Source organism: Rhinolophus hipposideros (genome assembly GCF_964194185.1).
Source record: "Rhinolophus hipposideros genome assembly, chromosome: 3".
In the NCBI taxonomy this organism is placed as follows: Eukaryota; Metazoa; Chordata; class Mammalia; order Chiroptera; family Rhinolophidae; genus Rhinolophus; species Rhinolophus hipposideros.
In genome coordinates, this window is record NC_138049.1 from 62646679 (window position 1) to 62673825 (window position 27147).

Below are 27147 nucleotides of genomic sequence, written 5' to 3' on the forward strand. Positions count from 1 at the left end.
AATATGCTATAAAGCTATAGTAATTAAAACAGCATGGAACTGGCATAAAAACAGACACATAGACCAATGGGACAGATAAAGAGCCCAGAAATGAATCCACACATTTACAGTCAGTTGATCTTCCACAAAGGTGCCAAGAACACACAATGGGAAAGAACAGTCTCTTCAGTAAATGGTTCTGGGAAAACTGATTACACATGCAGAAGACTTAAAGACTTAAACGTAAGAATTGAAACTATAGAATTATTAAAAGGAAGCATAGGGGGAAAGCTTCTTGACATTGGTCTGAGCAATAATCTTTTGGATATGACCCCAAAGGTACAGGTAACAAAAGCGAAAAGAGACAAATGGGATTGCATCAAATTAAAAAGCTTCTACACAGCAAAGGAAACAATCAACAAAGTGAATAAACAACCTACAAATGGGAGAAAATATTTGCAAACCATGCAAAATATATAACGAATTCAAACAGCTCAGTCGAAAGAACATAAATAACCCAATTAAAAAATGGGCAAAGGACCTGAATAGACATTTCTCAAAAGACATACAAATGGACAATAGATGTAAGAAAAGATTACTAATTATCAGGGAAATGCAAATCAAAACCACAATGAGATATCACCTCACACCAATTAGAACAGCTATTATCAAAAAGACGAAAGATAACAAGTGTTTGCAAGTATGTGGAGAAAAGAGAACCTTATCCACTGTTGGTAGGAATGTAAATTGATACAGCCATTTGGAAAACAGTGTGGAGTTTCCTCAAAAATTAAAAATAGGCTACCTGATGACCAAGCAATCCCATTTCTGGGTATACATCCAAAGGAAATGAAATCAGTGTATCAGTATCTCAAAGAGATATCTGTATTCCAATTTTCACTGCAGCATTATTCACAATTGTCATCATACGGAATCAACCTAAATTTCCATCAATGTATGTATGAATGTATATAAGGAATATTATTCAGCCTTAAAAAAGAAGGAAACCCCTGTCACTCGCAACAACATGGATGACCCTGAAGGACATCATGCTAAGCGAAGTAAGCCAGTCACACAAAGACAAACGCTGCATGATCTTACTAATACGTGAAATCTAAAAAAGTCAAACTCATAGAAGCAGAGAGTAGAATGGTGGTTACTGAGGGTGGGAAGAGGGGAGGGATGTTGATCAAAGAGTACAAATTTGCAATTATGTAGGATAAATAAGCTAGAGATCTAATGTTCAGCAAGATGACTATAGTCAATATTGTGCTGAATACTGGAAATAAGCGAAGAGAGGCATTTCAGGTGCTCATCACACACAAAAACGGTATATGAGGCGATGATACATGAATTAACTTGACGGTAGTAATTATTTCACTATGTATAGAAAATCATCATGCTGTACACCTTAAATATATACCATTCTTATTTAGAAATAAAATTGTGTAGGGGGGTGGGTGATGAGGGTAAAGGGGATCAAATATATGGTGATGGAAGGAAAACTGACTCTGGGTGGTGAACACACAATGGGATTTATAGACGATGTAATACAGAATTGTACACCTGAAATCTATGTAAATTTACTAACAATTGTCACCCCAATAAATTTAATTAAAAAAAATAGCAAAAAAAAAAAAGAAAAAAAAAAAGAAATAAAATTGTGTAAAAGAGAAAAGTTTCTTGAGCCAGGCCCAAAAATAAGCGTCAAGTTTTTCGTTTGTTTGTTTTTCTGTAAAATAAGATTATCCAAAATAAATAAGAGTTTCTACATATTCTTTTCTTATAATTTGTTTTTATTTTTCAATTACAGTTGATATTCAATACATTAGTTTTAGGTGTACAACATAGTGATTAGACATTTATATAACTTATGAAATAGTGATTCCCTCGATCAGTCCAGTATCCACCTGACACCATACATAGTTACCACAATACTATTGACGATAATCCCTATGCTGTACTTTATATCCTCATGACTGGTTTTATAACTGCTATTTGTACATCCTAATTCCTTCCCCCTTTTCACCCATACCCCCAAGCCCCTCCCATCTGGAAACCATCAATATGTTCTCTGTATCTAGTTTCAACATATTCTTTGAAAAAGTCATAAGATCTCCAATTTGGTGAAGTACGGCATTAAGATGTAATTATTTGTAAAATATGATATGATCCTTAAAAAAAATTCATATATTTCATCCAGTAATTTAATTTCTGATAACCTATCTTAAGGAATTAGAGTATAAAACATATATGGACAATAAAGTGTCAGTATTATTTTTTTAAATGACATACCAGATGTTTCTTAAATGTCCAATAATAGGAAACCAGTAAAATTATGGTATATCTATGATAAAATATTTTGCAGTTATTTTAAAAATCATGTTTTTGAAACATGTTATAGCATGAAAAATGCTTCCAAAAATAACACTCAGTGGGAAAAATAAGTTACAAAACTGCTAATGCATTTTGCTTTAAATATATATATATATATATATATATATATATATATATATATATATTAGAAAATATAGAAACATCTTAAAATAGGAGGAAAAAAACTATGACCCGGCAATCCCATTTCTGGGTATATATCCAAAGAAAATGAAATCATCTCAAAAAGATATCTGTACTCCCATGTTCATTGCAGCATTATTCACAATAACCAAGGTCTGGAAAAAAGCTAAGTGTCCAATGACAGATAAATGGACAAAGAAAAAAAATTATATATATATATATATATATATGCACACACACACACATACACACATACATACATACACAATGGAATTTTATTCAGCTTAAAAAAAAGAAGGAAACCTATTATTTTCAACAACATGGATGGACCTGCAGGGCATTAAGCTAAGTGACATAAATCAGACAAAGATAAATACTGCTATGATCTCATATGTGGAATCTTAAAAAAAAAATAGCTGAACTCATAGAAACAGAGAGTAGAAAAGTGGTTGCCAAAGGCTGGCGGGTAGAGAAATAGGGAGAGGTTGGTAAAAGTGTACAAACTTTCAGTTATAAGATGGATAAGGTCTGAGGATGTAATGTACATGGTGACAATAGTTGATAACACTATACAGGTATCATATAATTGAAATTTGCTGAGAGAATAGAACTGAAATGTTCTCACGCACATGAAGAAGGTAACTATGTGAAATGATGGATGTGTTAATTAACTCAGGGGAGAATCCATTCATAAAGTATGTATATCAAAATGTCATGTTGTACACTTTAAATACCTTACAATTTTATTTCAATAAAGCTGAAAAAAAGATGGGGGGGAGACAAGATGCCTCATTGTGTTAACAATGGTTTCTGATTAAAGAACCTTATTTAACACCTCCCCTAACTTCTCTCCCACCAAAGGCCCTGCTCATGTGAGAGAAAAGATAAGCTACATTAGGGAATAGAACATGGGAGCTACCAAAAGCAGAAGAGAGATTTCAACAGTTGGGGAAGATGGAAAGCCAGTGGAAAAGTGGCAATTTGCTTTTCCAGGGGTAGGAGAAGAAGCCTCGGCTTGGTGTGTAGAGAGGGGACACTTGGAGAAAGGGACAATTTTGCCCTGCAAAACTCTGCGGGAGTTTGGGACTTATAACCACTTGGTCCTGGGGTGGACACAAACACAAATTGAGAAGAAAATGCAAGTCTACAGTTGTACCTGGCTATCAGTGCCCCACACGCAATGATTCATCATGATGCTCTCTGTCTCAAACATTTTAACGTTCTCAGGTTGGTGCAAAAGTGATTGCGATTTTTGTGATTTTTAACCTTTGAAACCGCAATTACTTTTGCACCAACCAATAAAAACGATGTACCCCCACCCCGTACGTACACACACACACACACACACACCTGAATCAATGCTGGTACTGAAGAGTGAGCAGAGAGAAGATGCACATCGGGCCATGCTCCTCCCGTGATCTCTCAACCAGTGGGCATTCACCGCCAATACCACACTTTCTCGCCCAGCCGCTCCTTTACTCCACCAAGGTTTCTCTTTACGCCTTTATTTCCTGCGCAGCTAAACAGTTTTGACCCATAATGCCAGACAGAGATGTGTGATAGCAGTAAACGCGGTACAAAAGTGCCTGAGGCACCTTGCAGAAGGCAAAGGCTGCAACTTAAGACCAGCAGGCAAACCAGGAATGCTGGACGTACCTCTTACACATCCCTGGGAAGACAAAATGGTGTCTGGAAGAATCTATGGCCAGAGTATATCAGGACTTCTGGGAATGTGGTGCCAATAACGTTTCCAAAAGAATTATGCATAACCCCACCTGTTTATGTTGATTCATTTGGCCCTGGCATTTTTTCAAATTACATACTAAGTGGAAAGGGTGGGTCTTGATTATGAACAGTCAACCCCCCAACTCCAGGCACAGAACACCGTCAGTCAAGCACCTACTCGCACATTATCAGGTGCAGGGAATTTCCTTTAAAATTTCTCATTTTTATTATGACATATTTTATACATATAAAACTATGTAATAGCTGAAAGTTATGAAGATAGTAATAAAACTCATTTCCCAATTCAAAAACTAGAATGTAACCAATAACACTGAAACTTTTTATGCTCCACCCGTGACATCCCCAAAGTGTAAGCTCTATTTGAATTTTGTGCCTAGCTTCCTTTGCCTTTATGATGATTTTGCCACTTATGGATATATCCACAAGCCATATACGATAAGGTGTGATAAAAAAATACGGTAAATGTTTAAATTTAAAAAAATTATTACAGTAAAAGTCACATTGCCATTAACAACCTCAAAATACTCCCCCTTGCTTCAAACACACTTATCCCATCGATTTTCTCACTTTCTAAAGCAGTTCTGGAAGTCCTCTGTCATGGGTGTCTTTAGTTGCGCTGTTGTGGCTGCCTCGATGTCCTGAATCAATTCAAAATGTTTACCTTTCATGGTCATTTTGACTTTGGGGAAGAGCCAGAGTTGCATGGTGCCAGATCCAGTGAATAGGTGGATGAGGACACACTGTAATGTTTTTATTTGACAGAAATTGCCGTATCAGAAGTGATGTGTGACACAGAGCATTGTCATGATGTAGGATGATTTACGGCACACTTTAAAATACACCTTCTCCCAACCATAGCTCACACCTGACTGCACCGAACAAGTTGAAACTTGTCACACACTGTTACTAAGGTTCAATGTGCCGCTTCCCATATTGAAGATCCCTGCCTTTCAGTTGGATGGCACTCGGCAACAGTATTCACTGTATTTTTTTTATTATACCTCATATCATTTAGTTTTATTTTTTAATCTGTAAAATTATTATTATCATATTGTATGAATTCATCTGTTTGTCTTTTTTTTGACATTATACGTTTCTTCTCTAGAGAGTTTGAACAGTTCCTAACACAAGACAACTATACACTATGATTATGCTCATAGAGCCTCCAACTGCATTTTAGTCTGAAACATGAACAGAAAACCAAGGATCACCAAACATTCAAAGAAAGTTTCCAAAAAAATGAACAGGAGAGACCATGATAAATAAAAAGAAATAACCCTAGAGTAAACTGAAATAATGCTGGTAACTGACAAGATCTTAAAATAAAATTTTAAAAATGTTGAATTAGTAATCTGATATTAAAGAAAGTGTTATAAAACAAGTTGTTATAAAAGCAGTGATCAGAATGATCAGAGAGCATAAGAGAGTTCTTGGAAATAAAAAAATGATTGACAATATTTTTAAAAATTCAATACAAGGATTGGAAATAAGACAATCTCCCAGGAAGTACAACCAAAGATAAAGAGAGAGAAAGAAAAGTCAAGCAAAACAGAGGCTCAACCCAGTATCTGACTACCAGAAGTTTTAAAAGAGAAAACAGAGAAAGAGGAGAATTATCCAAAGAAATGATAGAAGAAAATGCCCCAGACATAAAGGGCATGAGTCTCCATATTGAAAGGGCCGAGCATTCAGCACAATGAATGAAAAAAAAAAATCACACCAGTGGTTGACATTTCAGAATTATCCAAATTCTCTAGATGGAGAAGAAAAAAGTTGTTTTTCAAAAGAAGAAAAGGATCCATTTCTTTTTCTCTTCTTCCTTAACACTCTGGAATGGGTTTGACAATATGTCACTTATAACCCTTTGAAGATGTGAAAAAAAGGCATCCAATTTATTACACTAAAAGCCCCAGACAGTTCTAGAAGTAAACGACTCCCAGTTTATTGCTAATGTGAAGTAGTGAGATCTGGTGAGCTTACAAAGCACTGTAATAAAGTTAGAAGCGACAGCTATAAATAAAAGCTAGTTTTGGAAGGGATAGATGTTCTTCACTTCACTTTTCTAGTTCTGTTTCCCACAAGCTGAGAGACCTTCCGCTGAGTATATAATGTGAAGCAGGAAATCAAGTCCCCACCATGAAGATGTTAAAAACTAAAAACTCTTCTTGAGAGTCAGTACTTAAGTACTTTTCTGTATTTAAAAATGTCTCTTAAAAATTAATAAAAAGGGCTCCAATACCAAGAGATCTGTTAAAACAGGAAGTCGGTTATAGGAAATTTCCAAAGACAATCTTTTATTATCTTATCCAACAGACCCTATTCTGTCTCTAAAGCAAAACGTTATATATGAAATATGAAAAACAGAACACAGACTTGTGAACCCCACTCCAATCAGGACTTGAGAGTACTGGTACTTCATAAACAATCTAGTCGTCATAAGCCACCGTGGTTGTCATCCTACAGGCGCTCTTTGGTCTTTACCAGCCAGCCACTTCACTCCGGGTCTCTACCCTGCAGCACAAAGACATCTTTGTTCCTGAGGCAGACAGACAGAAACCAACAGGGAGCTTGTATTCCATGTTCAGAAAGAATTGTTTATTATTCACCCATCTCTGCGACAAATAAATTTCAATAATTGACTCTGCAAAACAGCCTGGTCCCAAATGAACACAAATACTGCAAACTTCTTTCACTACATTTTTTAAAACGAGCAACTAGTCCCCTCAAATGAGCCTGTGGAGTGAGATAGAATATAAATGTGTTGATTTTTTAGTTATATTTTTATAATATGAATTGTATGAAACAGTGCAACAACTGCTCAATTTATTAGAGAAACTTCCATAGGTATAAAGATTCAATAACATAATTTTTAATCTTCTATGCACGAAACTTTGCAATGAAGAATGCACTCATTTCTACAGCCATGTAAAGTCCAAGCAAAGTACAATACATTAAGGGGCTTATACTCTTCTCATTTTAATAACATTCCTCATGTTCCTTTATGAATGGCTGTAAAACATCTTTATGAATGAATGCATTTATGAACATATCTAAAAAATCTACAAATCACCAGAGAGACTAACAAATGGGTCCTAGAGCAAATTAAGCCTGAAACGTTCCTGGAGGCAAAAATGACAAAACTGAAGGTGTCCTACTTAGGGATCTTTGGAAAAGAGAATAATGCTGGGGAAATCAGAAGGCAGCAAGAAAAGAGGAAGACCTAATATGAGATGGACTGCCTCCATAAAAGAAGCCATAGGCATGAGTCCACAGGAGCTGAGCAGGGCTGTTGAAGACAGAACATTGTGGACGTCATTCATTCATAAGTCACCAGGAGTCGGAGCCGACTCAAAGCACGTAATACACACACACACACACACACACACACACACACACACACGTCTTTATTTAACAAATGATACTGAGTTATAAGTGAATGTGGACTTAAAAATTTTTTAAATTCTAAAGTACTAGCATTAGCTTTGCAATAGATGTAAGTTGATTTAACATAAAGCCATGAATCTCATGCTTCCTCATATTGCTAAATCACTTGGGTGATTATATATCTTCACACAAACAGCACCTAATACTATAGCACAAGTTCACAGTCTGTCATAAGAAATCTCATCTCATAACAATTCCATTCTCTCGTATCACCTAATAATTCTCCCTACTAATCACCTTCACTCTGCTCTGCTTCCCCTCCTTTATATGTTCTTCCTGCTCCTGCACATGCACTTGTCATTTCCAGTAGTCTCCTTCCTATGTCACACAAAGGCATATGTAACATTTGAAACCGTTGATCCCAATTTCAGGAAACTCAGTAACTTCAGAGGTATATATATGAATCTTCTGGAACTAACACTCCACTTTTGAATTCTAGAACACTGATACGGCATTAGTACAGTCCCGCTATGGTGGATGATGTGACTCGGAGATAATGATTTCGTTTCTTCCTCTCCCCCTCCAATGATTCTCATCCTGAAATGATCTTAACTAGCAAATGTAGCAGAATACTCAAGGCAGAAAAATTTTTTTGAAAATGTATACTTCCTAAGTCTTGTCAATCTACAAGGCATTTTTGAAGCTCCGCTGATTTAAATAGTTGCTTATCTAAGTTGGTTTGGCTTATAAATATTGCCCATGTTCTATCTCTCTTAAAAAAATAAAGAAAAAATTAATTTGTCATTCACTGATGATAACTCTATGACTATCCAGATGGATCACTGCCAGGCAAGTTTCCTGTAATAACGATCTTTCAGGTCCCATTAGTCCTCTATCTGGTATGCTCTAGGAAAATGCTGTCGGGACCCTCACATTGAACACATGAGGAAGAGCCCCAATAGGACAATTCCTAAAACTGCCACAAAGGAAAGTGAATCAAAAGTAAAATGCTTTATTTCCTAAAATGTACACTCTCTAGGACCAAGGATAATATTTAATCAATTTTATACAGTAACAGCATAGTTCTAGAAACATCAGAAATACTATTGTCTGCTTTCTTTGTCCATAATAATTAAGCAGAGTAAATATTTGTGGAAAGAAGTAAAGATGAGGCCTGACACATCTGCTTATAATTGCCATCACGTTTACATAAAAACAGCCCTACGCCTTACAAGGCTGCTCAGACAGATGAATAATCCTTCGTGGAAGTTGAAACAGTCGCTGGAAGACTAGACCAAGAATGGACATTGCAGAGTCCAGTTCTCTGGGACAGGACTAATAAGTGGGTCCTTTGACTAACCTGAAACTCATGTGACTTATTGCTGGATTTGTGGAAACTGAGGCGATGAACTTAAAGACACGGTAATTTGGAAGAACAGACTATCGGAAAAGGAAAGACAAATGAGGATGAACTTTGTGAACCACCAGGACATGCGATACCTACATTTCCAGGAGTACACACCCTCCCAGATTGCCCTTGGTTGCTCTGCCACCACTCTTTTCAATTCAAAGGGTAGACCGAAGGTTGGCCGCAGAAGTAGCTGCCCATGGTGCTGAACCCCAGGGCACACCGCAGGCCAAGAACGAGGCAAGGATGTAGCCCCTCGGTGGAATTTCACATACACTCTACTCCTCCATAAAATTAGAGCTCGAAATCATCACCAGTTTTTCCCCATAATTTTCATATGTTAGCCTCACCATTAAAAGAGTGATTAAAACTCTCCTTTTCATATAACAGACTAAGAAACTGAGAAAAAATAGTTCAATTAATTTATTAGGGTTCACTCAGAAAACTTCAGCATTAGTAACTTTAGCCTGTGAGTCACACTATTTCCTAGTAACATAAAGCAAAATTCTTACTGCCTTGGAACGATACAGAGAAGATTAGCATGGCCCCTGTGCAAGGATGACACGCAAATTCGTGAAGCATTCCATATTTAAAATAAATAAATAAATAAATAAATAAATAAGTAAATAAATAAATTCTTACTGCCACATTTTAGAGTTCAGGATCCACCATCTAAGACCAGTATCTCAAATGATAAAGCTGAAGAGAAATCTACTAACAGGTAAATGTAGATATTTGGATTTGTAAAATGCTCTTAGTCAGACATAGAGACTGAACATAAGAAGTTACCTTGAAAATTCTTAGAAATATTAACTCATTAAGTGTGAAGAAGAAAGTTAATTTCATTTTTGACATGTTTAATTTTGATGACATGCATGTGAAGTATGCAAGCATTTAAAGCCAGACACTTGCAAACAGGTTTCTTTTTACCCATGCAATTTATGGCAGCCAGTCCCAAGATGGCTCCCATTAATTCATACCCCCTACTGTTCACGCCCTATGGAGTCCCCCTCCACAGTGAATCAAGGTTGGGTCTGCGTGACCAACAGAACATGGTGAAAGTGACAATGCATAGCAGCTTCTGTCTTGGCCTCTTATATCACTCACTCAAGGGGAAACCAGCTGCTGTACCATGAGGACGTTCAAGCAGCCATGGGGAAAGGAACTGAGAAGCCTCCCCCCAGCAGCCACCGCCAACATGCCAGCCATGTGAGTGAGACATATTAGAAGTGAATCCTCTTGCCCCAGTCAAGCTTTCAGATGACTGCAGCCCCAGCTTGCATTTGACTGCAATCTCTTTGAAAGACCAGAGTCAGAAACTCTCAGTTTGGGTCACTGTCTATTTCCTAACTGACAGACTGTGAGAGATAATAAACAAGTACTGCTGTTTTAAGCTGCCAAGTTCTGGAATGCTTTGTTATAAAGCCTTAGTAACGAGGACATAATTTTACCCAACATAATCTGGGCCTAATCTTCAGCAGTGAATGATCCTGACTCTTTAATAGAAAGTTTATGTGACTGTGGTTTATGTTTTATGTCATTAATGGTCAAACAGCCTAACTATTTTGATAGATAAGTAGTAAAGAAATTTTCTTTACTACACACCAAAATTCATATGTTGATGCTCTAAGAACCAGTACCTAGGAATATAACTATATTTGGAGACAGGGCCTTTAAAGAGGTAATTACATTAAAAAGAGGCTGTTAAGGTAGGCCCTAACCCAATAGGACGGTGCCCTTATAATAAGAGAAAGATACACCAAGAATGCATGCACACAGAGGAAACACCACATGATAACACAGGGAGAAGGTGACCATCTGCAAGTCAAGGACAGAGGCCTCAGAAGAAACCAAACCTGCCAACACCTTGATCTGGGACGTCCAGCCTCTCGAACGGTGAGAAAACAAATTTTTGTTGTTTAAGTGACCTATTCCATGGTACTTTGTTATGGCGGCCCTGGCAAGCTAATACAAAGTGGAGGCGCATCGATTCAAAAAAAAAAAAGACTTAGAAGACATAACAAAAACATTGGAAGAATAACACTTAACCATGGTGTCTGAAGATGCACACTTGAGTCACAACTACAAAATACCAGGAAATGATTACCATAAAAGTTAGAATAACACAGGCAGTCTTCACTTTACATCGCTCTAGCACATACAATTTCAGTTCTCACAGTTTAGCTCATTACACCATTCCTCCAACAACATGGTTCAAATCTCACTGACCACAGTGTACTAATTTTGGGAAACTACATAAAGTACAAACCTCACTAACAGCTCTTCAGACAACAAATCACTAGGTAATTAATAGACGTGCATCTTGATCAACGACCAAGCACATTACTTCCTTCAAAGTCTGTCAGTGGTCGGTCACTCCTCATCTGCTACACACATTGGTTCACACACAGACAAAAACCACGTATGTGTGCTGCCTCCGTGTCTCCCAGTGAAAACCCACATGATATTTTACCCAAATGAACAATCGAAAGAGGAAATTGGGCAACAAAGAAAGTGCAGCAAAGAAATGGAAAGTAGTAACATTGGAAGTAAACTTTGAGTGGACTGGAATGGAGTGATAGAAGAAATAGCTGACGGCAGTATGCTGACACTGTTACCACTTGAAAATGCTACATGTGCAGCCCTAGGAACTTAACAAAGGAACCTCATCGACATAAATGAGAAAAAGTGGTTGAGATGAAAAGGATGAAGAAATGATACCAGCAAAAACTTCTCATTAAAGGAACTCTTGGAGATAATTCTCAACATGGAAACCACAAAAGGTAAAATGTTAGAAACTGTTGCAATCTTCAAAAGGACTCTGAAAAATTCATGGATGCATAGGAAAGATGCTTGCTCTGAATCATCCGGTAGAGGATAGGAAGGCAAACGCTGTTGAAACTCTTGATACGTTTGTACAAAGAAATGAAGTTTAATCTTCATTGTTGCTGATGGCTTAAATGACAGTGTACTAAATTGTATTATTTTTTCATTTCCCTATACAATTATAGCAGTAAGAGTTTTTAATGTTTTGACGAAATGTTTAAAGGTCTCAGAACAATTGCAGTTTCTCCCACTGATCATTAGGGTAGCTTATCAGGGTTTCAGTGTGCACCACTATCTTCACAGTATCTCAACACCGTGCAAAGTGAGCACTGCCTGCAGTTACTTTGCAAGGAGGGAGGGAGTTAGATTGAGATGTGACACAAGGACGAGCTTCTAGGGTAACCGACAAAGTTCCACTTCCTGAGCGGTGTGGCAGGCGTAAAGGTATCTGCCTTATAATGATTTTAAGTTAAAAAAAAGTTTCTGTGACTTAAATCCATGAGAGCAGGGGACTAGTCAATGAGGACCCATCTGTGGTCACCTTTCCAAGAGAAAAGAAAAAAAAAAAGCCACAGAGGTAGGAAAGTGACTTGGCAGAGGACACAAAGGCTGCTGTCAGACATGAAACCAGAACCCAGGCCGTCCTGGCAGCCAGGTCTGCACTCCTCTTTTTACAGCCTGCCAATCTCCCATGAAACAGACTTCCCCTGAAGGACATCTTTATTGTCCATTTCCAAGAAAGGTAATTCAGCTAGGTTTGACTGTGGAGGCCTGGGGTTTTAAGCTATATTGCTTCATGTGAATCAGAAAGCAAAAGGCAAATAAATAAGGAGGCCAAGAGTCATCAATCTTAAAACATTTTTCCTAAATTATTTTTAAGGTGGAAAGATTAGGCTTTGCAGAGCAGAGTAAAATATTTTGTTTCCCTGATCCCAGGGCAAGAATATATTCAAGATCAAATATATGGTGATGGAAGGAGAACTGACTCTGGGTGGTGAACACACAATGGGATTTATAGATGATGTAATACAGAATTGTACACCTGAAATCTATGTAAATTTACTAACAATTGTCACCCCAATAAATTTAATATTAAAAAAAAGAATATATTCAAACTGAATGAATGCCATTTATTCTGTGAGGCCGTGACAGCAATGCCATGAATTTATAAGAAGTATGTTACAATCAATAGTTGGCCTTTCCTTCTAGATTGAGCACTATACCATAACATTTTCCCCCTTGCTTAAATACTCTAATAGCCTCTGATGTCACTTTTTTCATACAAACTCCATCATGGCTTCCATTTGCTTCCTGATTTGGGGAATATGTTTTCTCTCCACTTTATACACAGCTTTCATTAACACTAACAAGTATACCTTATATAACTGGGCTCTTAATTTCCATCCAATTTAGTTGGCTAGTAAATTCAGAACAAATACTAAAAGTCTCTTACGACTTATTCTCTTACTCTCAAAGTAAACGTCCCTGACATTATGGTAATTTCAAGACTGGAGAAAGAGAGACATAATAAAGAACAGCGCAGAAGTCCTAGAGCAAAATCTGATACAATATTTTATGTTCTATTTTTAGATGCACAAAAACAAGGTCACTTCTAATACAGTCAATTATAAGCACAGTGTTAGTGTTTTTGAGTCTTTAAATATCAAGAGAAATAATGTGAATTAGTGAATTTAGCATTTAAAGACAGAAATGCACTGAGCATCAAGACAATTAGTTTTTGGTATATCAAAATAGTGGTTATTATTATAAAACTATTATTAAATTATAAAAATATATGTGAGGGGAAGGAATGATCTAGAGCTATCATTTTAATAACAACAGAATATGACAGTTTACTTTACAACCTTTTAAGAATGTGTTCCACAATTGTATTCCTACCTTCCTGGCAACAATGGGCTCCTGAAAAGAGGATATACTTTGAATTTTAGTAATTCTAATCATATATTAAACAACCTGGGCCTAAGTGAACTCACTATTTAAAGGAATCCATTGATAATCTTACATGAGATTTTTGAAATGTTTTTGAAATCAGTTTCCCTAGATGTCTGCCAACAGGAAGGTATCTAATTAGCTATAAGTCCTTCATTGGATGACAAAGTATTTACTTACATTTCAAAGTACAAAATAGCATGGCTTACATCCAATCAAACATCCAGATTTATTTATTTATTTGTTTGTTTGTTTGTTTGTTTGTTTGTTTTTTAAATATAGAATAGTTTCCATTTTCCAGTTTCTGCTGTGCATTTACTCCAGACAGCCCCTAATTTTTTAAATTATTTTTAATTTTTTTTAATTTTTAAATTTTTATTTATTTATTTATTTTTTAAACAGGACTTTATTGGGGAACAGCGTGTACTTCCAGGACTTTTTCTTTTTTTCCAAGTCAACTTGTCCTTTCAATCTTAGTTGTGGAGGGTGCTGTTCAGCTTCAAGTTGTTGTCCTTTCAGTCTTAGTTGTAGAGGGCGCAGCTCAGCTCCAGGTCCAGTTGCCATTGGTAGTTGCAGGGGGCACAGCCCACCATCCCTTGTGGGACTCGAGGAGTTGAGCTGGCAACCTTGTGGTTGAGAGCCCACTGGCCCATGTGGGAATTGAACCGGCAGCCTTCGGAAATAGGAGCATGGAGCTCCAACCACCTGAGCCACCGGGGCCGGCCCAAACATCCAGATTTTATTTCAGCAGGGTAGCAAACATGGAAAATGTTTAAAGGCACCTAATCCTGTTTTAAAACAGTGCTCTGAACAGCAGCAATATACATCCACTCATATTAAGTACTGACGGGGTGAGGTACTTTTATTCTTCCTTCAAATTTGTACTTACTTTTATTTTTTTGCTTTTGGAGCTTCTTGGGTGGGGGGGGTCTCACTTTTTTCCATATTGTTTAAAAACCCACCAGGTGCCAGGGGATTTTACTATTATTCAATAGCGGTTTTGCAGCTCTTTAGTAAGTTTTGAATAGAACACAGCCATATTTATTCATTTACATACTGTCTGTGGCTCCTTTCACACGATGCTGACAGGGTTGAGTAGTTGTCAGAGAGGCCATGTGGCCCACAATACCTAATATATTTATGTGTTCCTTTACAGAAATTGTTTGCCAGCCCCTTCACTAGACTTAAAATTAGCATTACTTGGTTTGAGAGTAACTCTGCTCCTAGCTAGGATTTACTTAATCTCTGGCCCACAGTTACCTCACCATCATAGTGGGGATAATACAACTACCAGTGAATAAGGTGGAGGAGGACACACTATGTTTTTATTTGACAGAAAATGCCGTATACCAGAAGCGATATGTGACACGGAGCATTGTCATGATGGAGGATAATTTATGGCACACTTTAAAACTCGCCTTCTCTCAACCGTAGCTCACACCCAACTGACTGCACTAAACAAGTTGAAACTTATCATACACTAAGGTTTGATGCACCACTTCCCATATTGAAGATCCCTGCCTTTATGATGGATGGCACTTAGTTGCAGCATTCACCATATTTTTCAATCACAATAGAAAGGCTCCATGTCACACATCGCTTCTGGTATATGGCAATTTCTGTCAAATAAAAACATAGTGTGTCCTCATCCACCTTATTCACTGGTAGTTTTATCATCCCCACTATGATGGTGAGGTAACTGTGGGCCAGAGATTAAGTAAATCCTAGCTAGGAGCAGAGTCACTCTCAAACCAAGTAATGCTAATTTTAAGTCTAGTGAAGGGGCTGGCAAACAATTTCTGTAAAGGAACACATAAATATATTAGGTATTGTGGGCCACATGGCCTCTCTGACAACTACTCAACCCTGTCAGCATCGTGTGAAAGGAGCCACAGACAGTATGTAAATGAATAAACATGGCTGTGTTCTAACAAAACTTTATTTCCAAAAACAGCAGTGGGCTAGATTTGGCCCATGACTATAATTTGCAGAACTTTGGTCTAGTGAATCTTTAATTCTACCATGAAATATAACTTTTTTTAAAAAAAAAAATAGGACTTAAAAGATGGTCAATATTAATTATTTGGGCCCGTTCCTTGGGTAGAACAGCCCAATCTCAACTAGTAATGGATAAATGAATCACTATAGTTCGTGTTTACAAATAAAGTTGGGGACCATTTTTCATGACTCCAGCTGGGTACTGAGATCTTTCGCATCATCTTTTTTTAATTCCTCAATATGCTCCATTTGTAGCTGTCAGACGCTGGAGGTAGCCAAAGAGTGCTCTCCTAAGCACACATTTACTTCAAGCAAATAGATAAATAGGTCCGAATCTTACAACTTTAGTTTCCCTTAAGAGTAAATAAGTAAAAGTGACATATACATTTTGTGATTGTGTAATACATTCCAAAGTGAAGACTTTTTTTTTTTTGGAAGGGAAGAAAGTTTCACATGCCTATTGCCAGCAGCTTAAAGTCGTTTTAAACTGTTAAAACAGTTCACAAAGCTGATAAGACATGCATATTCTTGTTCTTTGCTAATCTACCACTGTTCCATCTTTCTCAAATATACAATTCTCTACATGGTTGGATGACTCTGAGTAAATCAAATACGCTTCATTCCCTAACAAATGTATGAAACTTAGATGGCTTAATCCCATTTTTATTTGCTCACACAGCAATTATGGTATAATTGTTTCCTGTATGGAGGTCTCATTCACACCTTACACTACAAAGACATAATACTTTATGTACTGATGTCTGTAAAGTGAGAAATAAATTGTATGAAGGCAGTTACTCGTAACTGATCAGTAAAAAGACGAGCACATTGGTATAAAGATATCTACTTATCAACCAAAGAATTCAGTTCCCCTCCAAGGTAAATGCTTATTTCTCAGAAGCAGCTGTCCAGCCAGGAACTACATTTTGCAGCCTCCTTAAATCGAGGTGGGGCTATGAACTGGTTCTGGACAATGGAATGTGAGCAGAAGTGATGTTTTCACTTGCTGGTGGAGATAGTTAATCTGGTATGCCTTTTCCATACTCTGTTCCCTCTTGTAGTGACACTGGAGACAGCATGTTGAAGATGGTGGCATCGCAACATGGAAGGATCTTTTTTTATCCCTGAGTCACTTGAAGAAAAGCTAACTAGGAGAGCTGCCCAACCAGAAATAACAGATTTAAACTTATATGCGCTACAAATAAACTTTCACTAGATTAAGTCACTGAGATGTGGAGTTATTGGTTATAGCAGTTAGCCAACCTTAACAGAATATATTTGAATTGGATAAAAGAGTTAAATTATGATTAATTGAAGGGTTGCTAAGCTGAATGCAAATACTGAGGAGTCATATGTACAAGAAAAGAAAGTTACAATTTTAACCATTTATGCAACTGATTAATATGAGTTAAGAGCCAATCTAAGTGACTGGACAGCCCTATTTATTAAGTAAATTTTGATCCTTAACATCCTTTACAACATATCAATGCAATGGCTCATCTAAATCTTTGGATACTACACAAGGAAAAATGCATTGTATGACATATTTATAGTATAATTAAAACACAAATGCAAACCAGAAGATGATCTTAAAATTAAATCTGCATTTCACAAGGCAGAATTTACTGAACTTCAGTCATTCAGTACTACTTAATGAGTTTTTCCATAGCTGTGTATTATACCTCATGTATTATTTTCTTCCCATTTTTCTGGCACCTAAGGAAGGTAGGGAGAGATGTGGCAGTTGTGAGACTGAGTCCTGCACAGAGACTTTAGTTCTCCATCGGCCCAACTGGGGCCTCCAAGATAGTTTACTCTGGAGCTCCTCTGGCATTTGAAAATGGGCCCTGAAGTTTGTAGGGTACAGGTAAATGGCTGCAGCCTCTAAGGGAAAAGAACTGTTTAGGCTTATCCCAAGTTTGAGCAGAAAGAAAGTCTCTGGAGGTTGGTAGGTAAAAAGACACACCAGATAATGGAAAGTAGCTAAGATACCCAAGTAAAGACACTATAATGGGATGGATAGAGCTCTGTAAACAGTATTTTCTTGTGCTTACGAGCTTTTTTTGCATATATTTGAGAAGAAAGACATTGATACAGGATGTCTTCCCTCTCAAATATACACATGAGCATTCACTTAAATACTTATACCTAAACTCTGGGAGCTCTTAGAGCATCTGTAGCCCACCAATGAACACCAGATTAAGAATTCCTATTTCAGTGGAAGATTTAATAGCCACATTTCGGGTTGGTATAGGAACCTACTAATAAATAACGCAGGTACTTCCATATACAAGAGTGAATACAGCAATTTCTTGTATGACTTCTCCAATGACTGGAGATGAGCAGGAGGAAGGAAAGAGAGGTACTAATGTCACCCCTCAGCCTTTCTGGCCATCCTGCACTATGCCTAACTTCAGTGCCTTGGTACAGTCCAGCAGTGGGACACCATCAATGGAATTCTTTTTAACTTTTTAAAAACTTTATTTTGAAATAATATCAATCTCACACAGAAGTTGCAAAAATAGCACATGAACCACAAACACATGCTAAGTGAAAGAAGGTAGTCACCAGAAGACAAATATTATATAATTCCACTTACATGAGGCATCTAGAGTAGTCACAGTGGTAAAACAGAGAAAGTAGAATAGTGGTTACCAGGAGCTGGGGGGAGAAGGGCTTGGGGGGGTTATTGTTCAATGGGTACAGAGTTTCAGAGAACAAGTTCTGGAGATGGTTGCACAGTATCGTGAATGTAATTCATGCCAGTGAACTGCATACTTAAAAATTATTAAAATGGTAAATTTTGTTACGTATATTTTATCACAAGAAAAACAGTACAGAGAGTTCCCGTGTACTCTATCTCCCAATGATATATCTTACATAGCCACAGCCTAATTATCAAAACAAGGAAATGGGCATTGGTATAATATATTAACTAAACTAGAGACTTATTTGGATTTTGCTTTTTCCATGCATTTACTCTGCATGTGTGTGTAGTTCTATAAATGTTATCACATATATAGATTTATGTAACCAGCTCCACAATCATGGTACAAAACTGTTTCAAACCCCATTTTACAGATTAGGAAATTCAGGCATAATGAAGTTAAGTAAATTGTCAAAATTTTTACAACCAATAGGTGGCAGAGCCAGGCGTCACAACCAGTAAGATCAGCTCTGGAACAAACTGATGGTTACCAGATGGGAGGAAGGTTGGGGGGGCTGGGTAAAAAAAGGTTAAAGGATTAAGAAATACATATTGGCAGTTACAAAGCAGTCATTGGGATGTAAAGTACAGCATAGGGAATATAGTCAATAATATTATAGTAATTATGTACTGTGTCAAGTGGGTATTAGACTTATCAGGGGGATCACGTTGTAAGTTATATAAATGTCTAACCACTATGCTGTACATTTAAACTAATATAATATTGTATGTCAACTATAGCTGAAATTTTTTTTAATTAAAAAAAAAATTTTTTTTTAAAAAGATCAGCTCTGTAGCCCATGCCTGTTAACCAAAAGCGGCTATGAGTATTTACAGGGCATATTATCTAAGAGACTCAAATGCATCTATATATATGCACTCAAGAAGTCTACTCTCTGGTACTTGGATATTTTATACTATATATGGCATAACATAAAATAGGACATAGTGCATCTCAGCATTCTACCCAAACTAGGTCAAATTCAGAATTTCATGCTGGAACTTGGCATTTTCTAGCTAGAAAATAAGTTTACAAACTAGCACGAGATATGTTTTGCCTAACAAAGAGAAATAACTTTTAGTTTTGTGAAAAATCTGAATCAAAATTTTCAAAGTTGATGACTCATAACTTGGTTTATTTTTTAGCCTCAGTAATAAATTCAAATCACTATTACACCAGCATGATAAAATAGGTTCATCTCATGTCATTATATTTTTACCTCTCATTCAGGAGATATTTTAGTTATTAGAACATCTAAATTATTCCACTATGGGAACAAAAACACTTTTGACTAATACTGAATTTTCTTGTGTAATTTTTAAAACTTTTAACCTGATTTATTTACCTGATTATAAACTTAATGTATGGTCATTGCAGACCATAGTAGACCAAAGTCTATAAAATTTTCATAAAGATGCAGAGAGGAAAAAGCCCCAATGTTACTAAAACTCACCACCTCGAGGCAATTTCCTTGCATATCAGATTCCTATGGGACTTTCCTAGTTAGAACAGAATGCAGACATTTTTAAAAACTGAAAACTCTATTTACTGAATACAAATTTTCTGGGGGCGGCAGTTAGTTCAGTCGGTTAGAGCGTGGTGCTGGTAGCACCAAGGTTGCCGCTTCAATCCCCGCATGGGCCACTGTGAGCTGCACCCTCGTTAAAAAAAAAAAAGAATATAAATTTTCTGACCATGGAATCAAGTTTTAAAATAAAACGGTACTTTTGGTTTATATTCTAAAATGTGAATACACACATACAAAGTCTTAAAAGGACGCTACATAATAAGCTACTGATGTTCACAATAAAAGGAAATCATCAGATTACATCAGGTTAACAATCTCATTAGTTCTCCTTGGTCCACAGACCATCAGGTTAGTTCCAGGGCACCTGTCTCCAGCAGTACGGAAGAACAAGTGTTTCTTTTACACTGTGAGTCTCTATCATTTCACAAAACTATACACTTTTTTAGTGAAGAGAAAACTGAGGCTCTGAGAAATTGTCTAGAGCTCCACAGTGAATTGGTGGCCAGGCCTGTGCCAAGTTTACTGATTCCTAAGGCGCAGGATGCACTTGTCCATTTCCCACTGCCTTACCCAACCTGCAGAAAATGGAGAGTGGGGTTCCTAAAGCTAACGTGGAAAAGGTCTCAGCCTCAAGAGAAATAAGGTCTATATTCATCTTTCATATATCTCATATCTGTACAGAAAAATTGACTTTGTTCTTTTGTTTCCATTCATTTTGGAAACATTTCTCAAAGCACATGTCCTTTACAAAAACAAAAACAGACAAAAAAATAGGCCTTGCTAGATCCTGTTTAGGTGTAAAGATCGGTTTACTTTGAGCTACTCCATTCTTGGTTAGTATTTGCTGATTTCCAATAAATTCACTTTTTTCCCCCCAAGAATGTTTTTTATTATCATGGACAGAAATACTTTCCATAATCTCCATTCTTGAACTGAGGACAATCAGTGATGTAGAAAATGAGTTAAGTCCATTCAGCTGCCAATTAACTCCCAAATTTAAATTAAATATTTTAATCCTTGCATACCCTTTCCTAGTTGCATATGAAAATACCAAGAGTCAAGTATTTCCAAAAGCACTTTGTGCCTAGAATATCAGATTCTAATAGTTAAATGGATGTTCAAACTTGGTCAGTTTTCTTTCCATTAGCAGAAAAAAAGGGGAAAACAAATCATTTTAATCCACGTTTTATTACCTACAATGTAGTTTTATACTTTATACCCTAAAATCATAAAATGTTGAGAATTAGATATAATCAGTCCAACTCAGGGAAAGGTTTGAAATTCTTACTTACTTTTTTATAAAAGGAGCAATATGTTAAATAAAAATAATGCTGATAATTTATCTATGGGCATCAAATGGAAAAAAGGAAACAGTTTGTTAACAAGAATCACATAGTTTCTCCTACACACACAAATATCCAAATTTACAGAGGAAAAAGAAAAATAGTAGGAACCAAAACAAACAGATAAAAATTGTATCCACCCATATTTGTGTCAACTTGGCAGCATCACCTATGGTTCTGTATAGGCTTCCCGATGACAAAAAACTGAAGAGAGCAACAATAAAAATTAATAACTATACTAGGGAAACATTACTATTAAGTGTATTCTCACAGGCTGTTAAAATATCACCAGGTTCTAACTTAGGCTTAGGGTCTGTACATGTTTCCTAAAAGGCACCATGACAGCCATGAGTGATACTGTCATTCAAGTCAGCCTTTCCTTGGAGGATTAACAAGTAACACTTATTGATATGAAACATCATGTGATGCTTAGCAGTTTAACAAAACTGTTTCATCTGCAAAGATTATCTGCCTCTCTGTGCTGTAAGTATCTGCATAGATTAAGTCCGCTTGAAATGTTTTCAGGCCTATCACCCATATCCAAACTTCCCAAGACATAAGACGATGTACCTTCCTCCTGCGATCAGAAGCCCACTGGTCCAGGCTCAGGCCTCTTCCTTCAATCAGTTATGACCTGCTCCCCAAACCAGGGCACACAAAGGCAAGTGAAAACGAGCACTCCCACAACAGTCTGAACAAGTGCCACAGTCGTACACCAGAGTTTGCTATTTGAAAAATTGTGGGGACAGAGCCAGGAGTGCAGTTTCCAGGCTCTCGGCCTCACATGGGAAGGTGCTGGCTCAGGTAGTAAATGGCCATCAACTGTGACTGCATGGCCATCAGCTGTGGCTAGTTGGCCATCAGCTGTAATCAGTGAGCCATTGGCCACTAATATAACTGCTGTGGCTACGCTAGCAGAAAAAATGGGGGCTAGCAAGAAGATGGTGGCTGAGCTGGCAAGCGCGGATTGCAGTTAGGACGGCGGGTTGCGAACAGTGTGGCTCCTGCTTCCTGTGTCTCCAACCCAGCCGCCAGCCAGCGAGAATACAGTGGTATGACTGACTCCCCTACCTATGGCTCCGTGAGTGTTCCTCTTTGGCCTCACCATATCTTGCATTCTTATGTGGGGAGCGGGACCAGAGACCCCACACGAGACCCCACATGACAAAATGATGTATCATTTTATGTCAACTTCGTAATTTATTTGCTAAGATTGAGATTTCAGGCACTGACTATTCTTAAATAGGGGCAATGATATATACCTATTACAGAACATTTATTTAGCACTATTTAACAATCATAAAACAGTTACAATTTCTTGAGCCTGTTACATTCCAGGCACTTTATAGATGCTTCTATGTATATTATCCAGTTTAATCCTCTTAATGTTCCCAGGAGGAGGCTTTTGCCACTTTTACATAGATGAGAAAACTAAGACTTAGCTCATTCCACACAGAAGCTTAACCTGGGGCGATTTTAAGACGGCCCTTTCCTTAGTAACTATTGTCTCCCCAAAGAGGGTTTTACCTTAGACCAGGGGTGTCCAAACTGCGGCCCGCGGGCGATACATTTTTTTATTGGCCTGCAACAAATTCCAAAAATATATTTAGTTTACTTAAATAAACCAGGTGAGGCAATACTAAGCTCTCGAGTGAGTGGCCGGACTGTTTGTGTATTTTACTGCATATGGCCCTTGGTGAAAAACGTTGAAAAAAGTTTGGACATCCCTGCCTTAGACCAACAATTCCCAAACTGTACACCAGTACTCCAGGTGCTGTAGCAAATTCGAAGGAAAAACTTATGATATTTGAAAACTTCAAGGGAAACATACATAGTGTACGTAACATGTTGGACACTCTGATCCTACAAGTTGAAGGTACCGTGTTTCCCCGAAAATAAGACCTTACCAGACAATCAGCTCTAATGTCTTTTGGAGCAACACTTAATATAAGACCCGATCTTATATTAGTCCAGATAGGTCTTCTTTTCAGGAAAACACAGTAGTTCAGTCTCCACATTAGATTGCAATTACATTCCTATCAATGACATCGTATCTTTTATTTTTATATATAAATTTTATTGGGGAATATTGGGGAACAGTGTGTTTCTCCAGGGCCCATCAGCTCCAAGTCATTGTCCTTCAATCTAGTAGTGGAGGGCGCAGCTCAGCTCCAAGTCCAGTTGCCATTTTCAATCTTTAGTTGCAGGGGGCATAGCCACCATCCCATGCGGAAATTGGCAACCTTGTTGAGAGCTCCGGCTCTAACCAACTGAGCCATCAGGGTTGCCCCTCCAGCAGCTCTACTGCAGCTTGTTGTCTTCAATCTAGTTGTGGAGGGCGCAGCTCACTGGCCCATGTGGGAATTGAACCGGCAACCCCGTTGTTCAGAGCTCACGCTCTAACCAACTGAGCCATCTGGCTGCCCAATGACATCATATCTTTGCAAAGCTTGGGCTTCCAGTGGTTGCTGTGATAAAAAGCAAGTGCTGCAGAAAAATGAATGAGACAGGAAATGAGAGCAGTGGTGTCCAATCTGATCCCAAGATTTGAGAAATAGTACAGGCACATGCATCCTGTTTGTAACTGTGGTTATTTAAGAATGATATAAAAATATTTGTTCTCTCATTTTCTGCGTATTATTTTTTTAAAACAGCTTCTATGTTGTTAGGATATAAATGTTTATTACAGTGTTTGAACCTAACTACTACTAACTACTTACTAGTTAGGGCAGTATGACAAAATACTAAAGGCATCACGAAACAAGTTTAGGAATCATTGTTTTAACAAAGAAGTGACAGTTGTGCAAGATTGATCAAGGAGAGCAGTGTGAAGAAATAACTTAAAACAAAGTCCATAACATAAACATAATAACCAGGAAAAGAAGAATTTGAGTTAAAATCATTTTTAAAGGTCACTCTCAATAAGCTTGATCCTTCAAATCCCATACAATGTCTCCTGGGTAATTCGTATTTTTAAAAAAACTTCTAAAACACATGCACGAAAATTACTGTTTTCAATTCTCAGGGATTCAAGCAAAGCTTTTAAAATTATAGCCTCCAAGCTATGTTGGAAGAGACCAGGCCTCCCCTACAAAGACAGAACACAACCAGGGAGCCTGTGCCAAAGAAAGGGGGAGCAGGGGCTTGAGAGAGAGACTGTCCCATCCCAGCACTTTGATACTTTCAGCTTTTTTGTGGTTTCTATCTTACTTTCATTATCTTGCTTTTAAGTTCTATAAGAATGCTCCAGGTTATTGTGGAAATGCTTCTTTGGAAACTTTCCTTCCACAGAATTTTTTATATGTCAACTAATGGCTGCTGGTGCCAATTCAACACCAACAGGAATCCCCAATTTGAGGTGCCTCCGATTTGGGGTGTGGTGAAGAAGGAAACTTTATTCAGTGCAAACAGCTCAACTGTGATACAGCGCAGCTGTGAGAACAGCGTGGTTGTGGAACAGCTCAATATGAAAGTGTTACAGCTCAATTATGAAACAGCATGGCTGGAGAAGGCAGCCCTGGGGCGGGGCTCCTCTCTGGGTAGACAGCTCTGCTGTGTTCTACCTGCTGTGCTGTGCCCTGGTGAGATGACTTGGGGGGAATGCAGTCTTCAGTGCATAGGTAAAGTGTGCTCTCTCAGCCAGAGAGGAGCTGACTTATACAGAGAGAAGTCCCTGCCCCTGGTCCATGACTGGTCCATCTTCATGCCAATGAGGACTCCAAATTGTCACAGTTTGATTGGTCCAAAAAGCACTGTCCTGATTGGTTAAAATAGAGCTGCTCTGATTGGTCAGTGAAGATACTAATGTGGATATAGCGCGCAGCGCCAATAAGATGCGGAAAGTCTCAGTCCTATTGGTTGAAATAGGATTCCAGGAACTCCTTTATAAGGGTTGACTCAGATGGCAGTAATACAGTGCAGGCAGGCAGTTCAGTACAGAAGGCAAGCAGTTTCATGCAGGTTTCTCCCTGAAGCGCAGCTTGCATGAGAAGCCCATTTAAAAACAGCTGCTAGGTTCTGTTTTTAAATTTGAGTCCAGTTAGCCATCAGGAGTCCTTCTTGGTAGTTATCTTCTTTCTCCAGGTCAACACATATGTTAAGTGTAAAAAGAACGGGGGAAATTAACACAAATCCAGACCAGTGGTTCCTTGGGGGCAAAAAGAGGAGTAGATGCCATGGGGCGGGGTATGGGGTGCTCCAACGTCCTGGGGATGCTCTAGTTCTTCAGCTGGGTAATGGGTACTTGGGTGTGTGTTCTGTTCTTATTCTTTAAATTGTACCTCTAAGTTTTATACTTTCTGAATGTATGTTTCACAGTGGCTGCATCAGAATTTCTACATGGGAAGGCCTTGGGAGTTGGAAGTGTGCCTTCTACGCAGAATTGGATCACAAGCCATCTGCTTTACTTGAGTATATGCTTATCTGGAGCTTTGGAGAGATTGGCAAGTCTCAGTAAGAAGCTAAGGTTATTTTTTGGTGCTACCACCAACAAATAAAGAGTTAACAAATTAGCATTTCTTAATTACTCTTGTTTATACCTCCCAACAATACACAAGTAGCAGGTTTTTGGTCTGTTTTATTACTCTTCACCTCTCTTGTACTCTCCCCACTTAGACCTAAAGGACAGAAAACTTCAAATTTCAATTTATACCCTAATTTTAAAAAAGTTCTTCGTTTACCATATGCTAAGCACTTGCTAGGTATAATAGAAACTAAACATATAGAGTTGCACCTACTAAGTGTGAGAACAATAGGTTGCTATTGCTATTTTAAGCATGGGAGACCTCACCTCAGGGACAATCAGTACAGTGTGGGACCATGGACCCAGGTGTTTGTCTTCATTACCTAAGCTCTTTCCACTTAGATTAACTACGCATGAATATCATCATCTAATAGGTTCACAAAAAAGATACCTAACGTTCAAGAGCATCGTGCCAAGTATTTTACTAGCATCATTTTATTTCCACAACAATACTACCAGGTTATGTATAATACACCCAGTTTACTGTTCTAAAACCTAAGGTTCAAAAAAGTGGGTTTTGCAAAGTCACACACCTAACAAGCAGTGGCATAAAGACTCAACCTCATGACCCCAAAGCAGATCTCTTAGATCTCTTAACCACCACTTGAACCATCTCACTGTGCTTCCGGGAAAACATTCTCCACCAGCTTTAGGGAACTGAAGTCCCTCTTCAGTCACAAATAATGCTCACTTCCCCTCCAGTCCCCCAAATCTACCGGAAGCACCACTGAAATTCCCAACACAAGTGTCCGTAAACTGATAATCTGAACTCAAACCAAACAACGCGCTCTCTTCCTCGGGCCCCAGAGATGCCACTTGCTAACTCTACAAAGCTTAATTCCAACCTGAGCAGCCCCCGCTCTTCTCCGCCTGCACCCCCTTGGTGAAGGGAAGGGAGGCAGACTGCTGGTGCGTCGGAGCCTAGCCTGGTCACTTGGAGGCCGGCCCGAAGGCCAGGGGACGGCAGGGTGTGCTAGGCGACAAGAGGGGACCCTCCTCTGCGCCCGCAGGTTGGGTCCGGGAGAAATACCTGGTGACATCCGGCAACCCTATCACCAGCATCACCACCACCAGTTTCTTCAAACTCTTTGAGCTCACTGGGGAAATAGGAGGGGGACCAGCAAAGACGAGAAAGTTCTCTGCCCTCACCCCCTTCAAAGTTCTATATTCTAGGGAGGCAACTGAAGCAAAGCGTTCAGAGAGGAGCCTCAGGACGACCCCCCCGCCCCCCCCCGGCC

General features: G+C 38.2%; 1 protein-coding gene across 4 annotated transcripts in view; it reads right to left on the minus strand.

Annotated features, from left to right (window-relative positions):
- The window catches only part of ANKRD6 (ankyrin repeat domain 6), a 170034-nt gene that overhangs the window by 142543 nt on the left and 344 nt on the right, over positions 1–27147 (minus strand). The gene's annotated exons all lie outside the window — the stretch shown is intronic.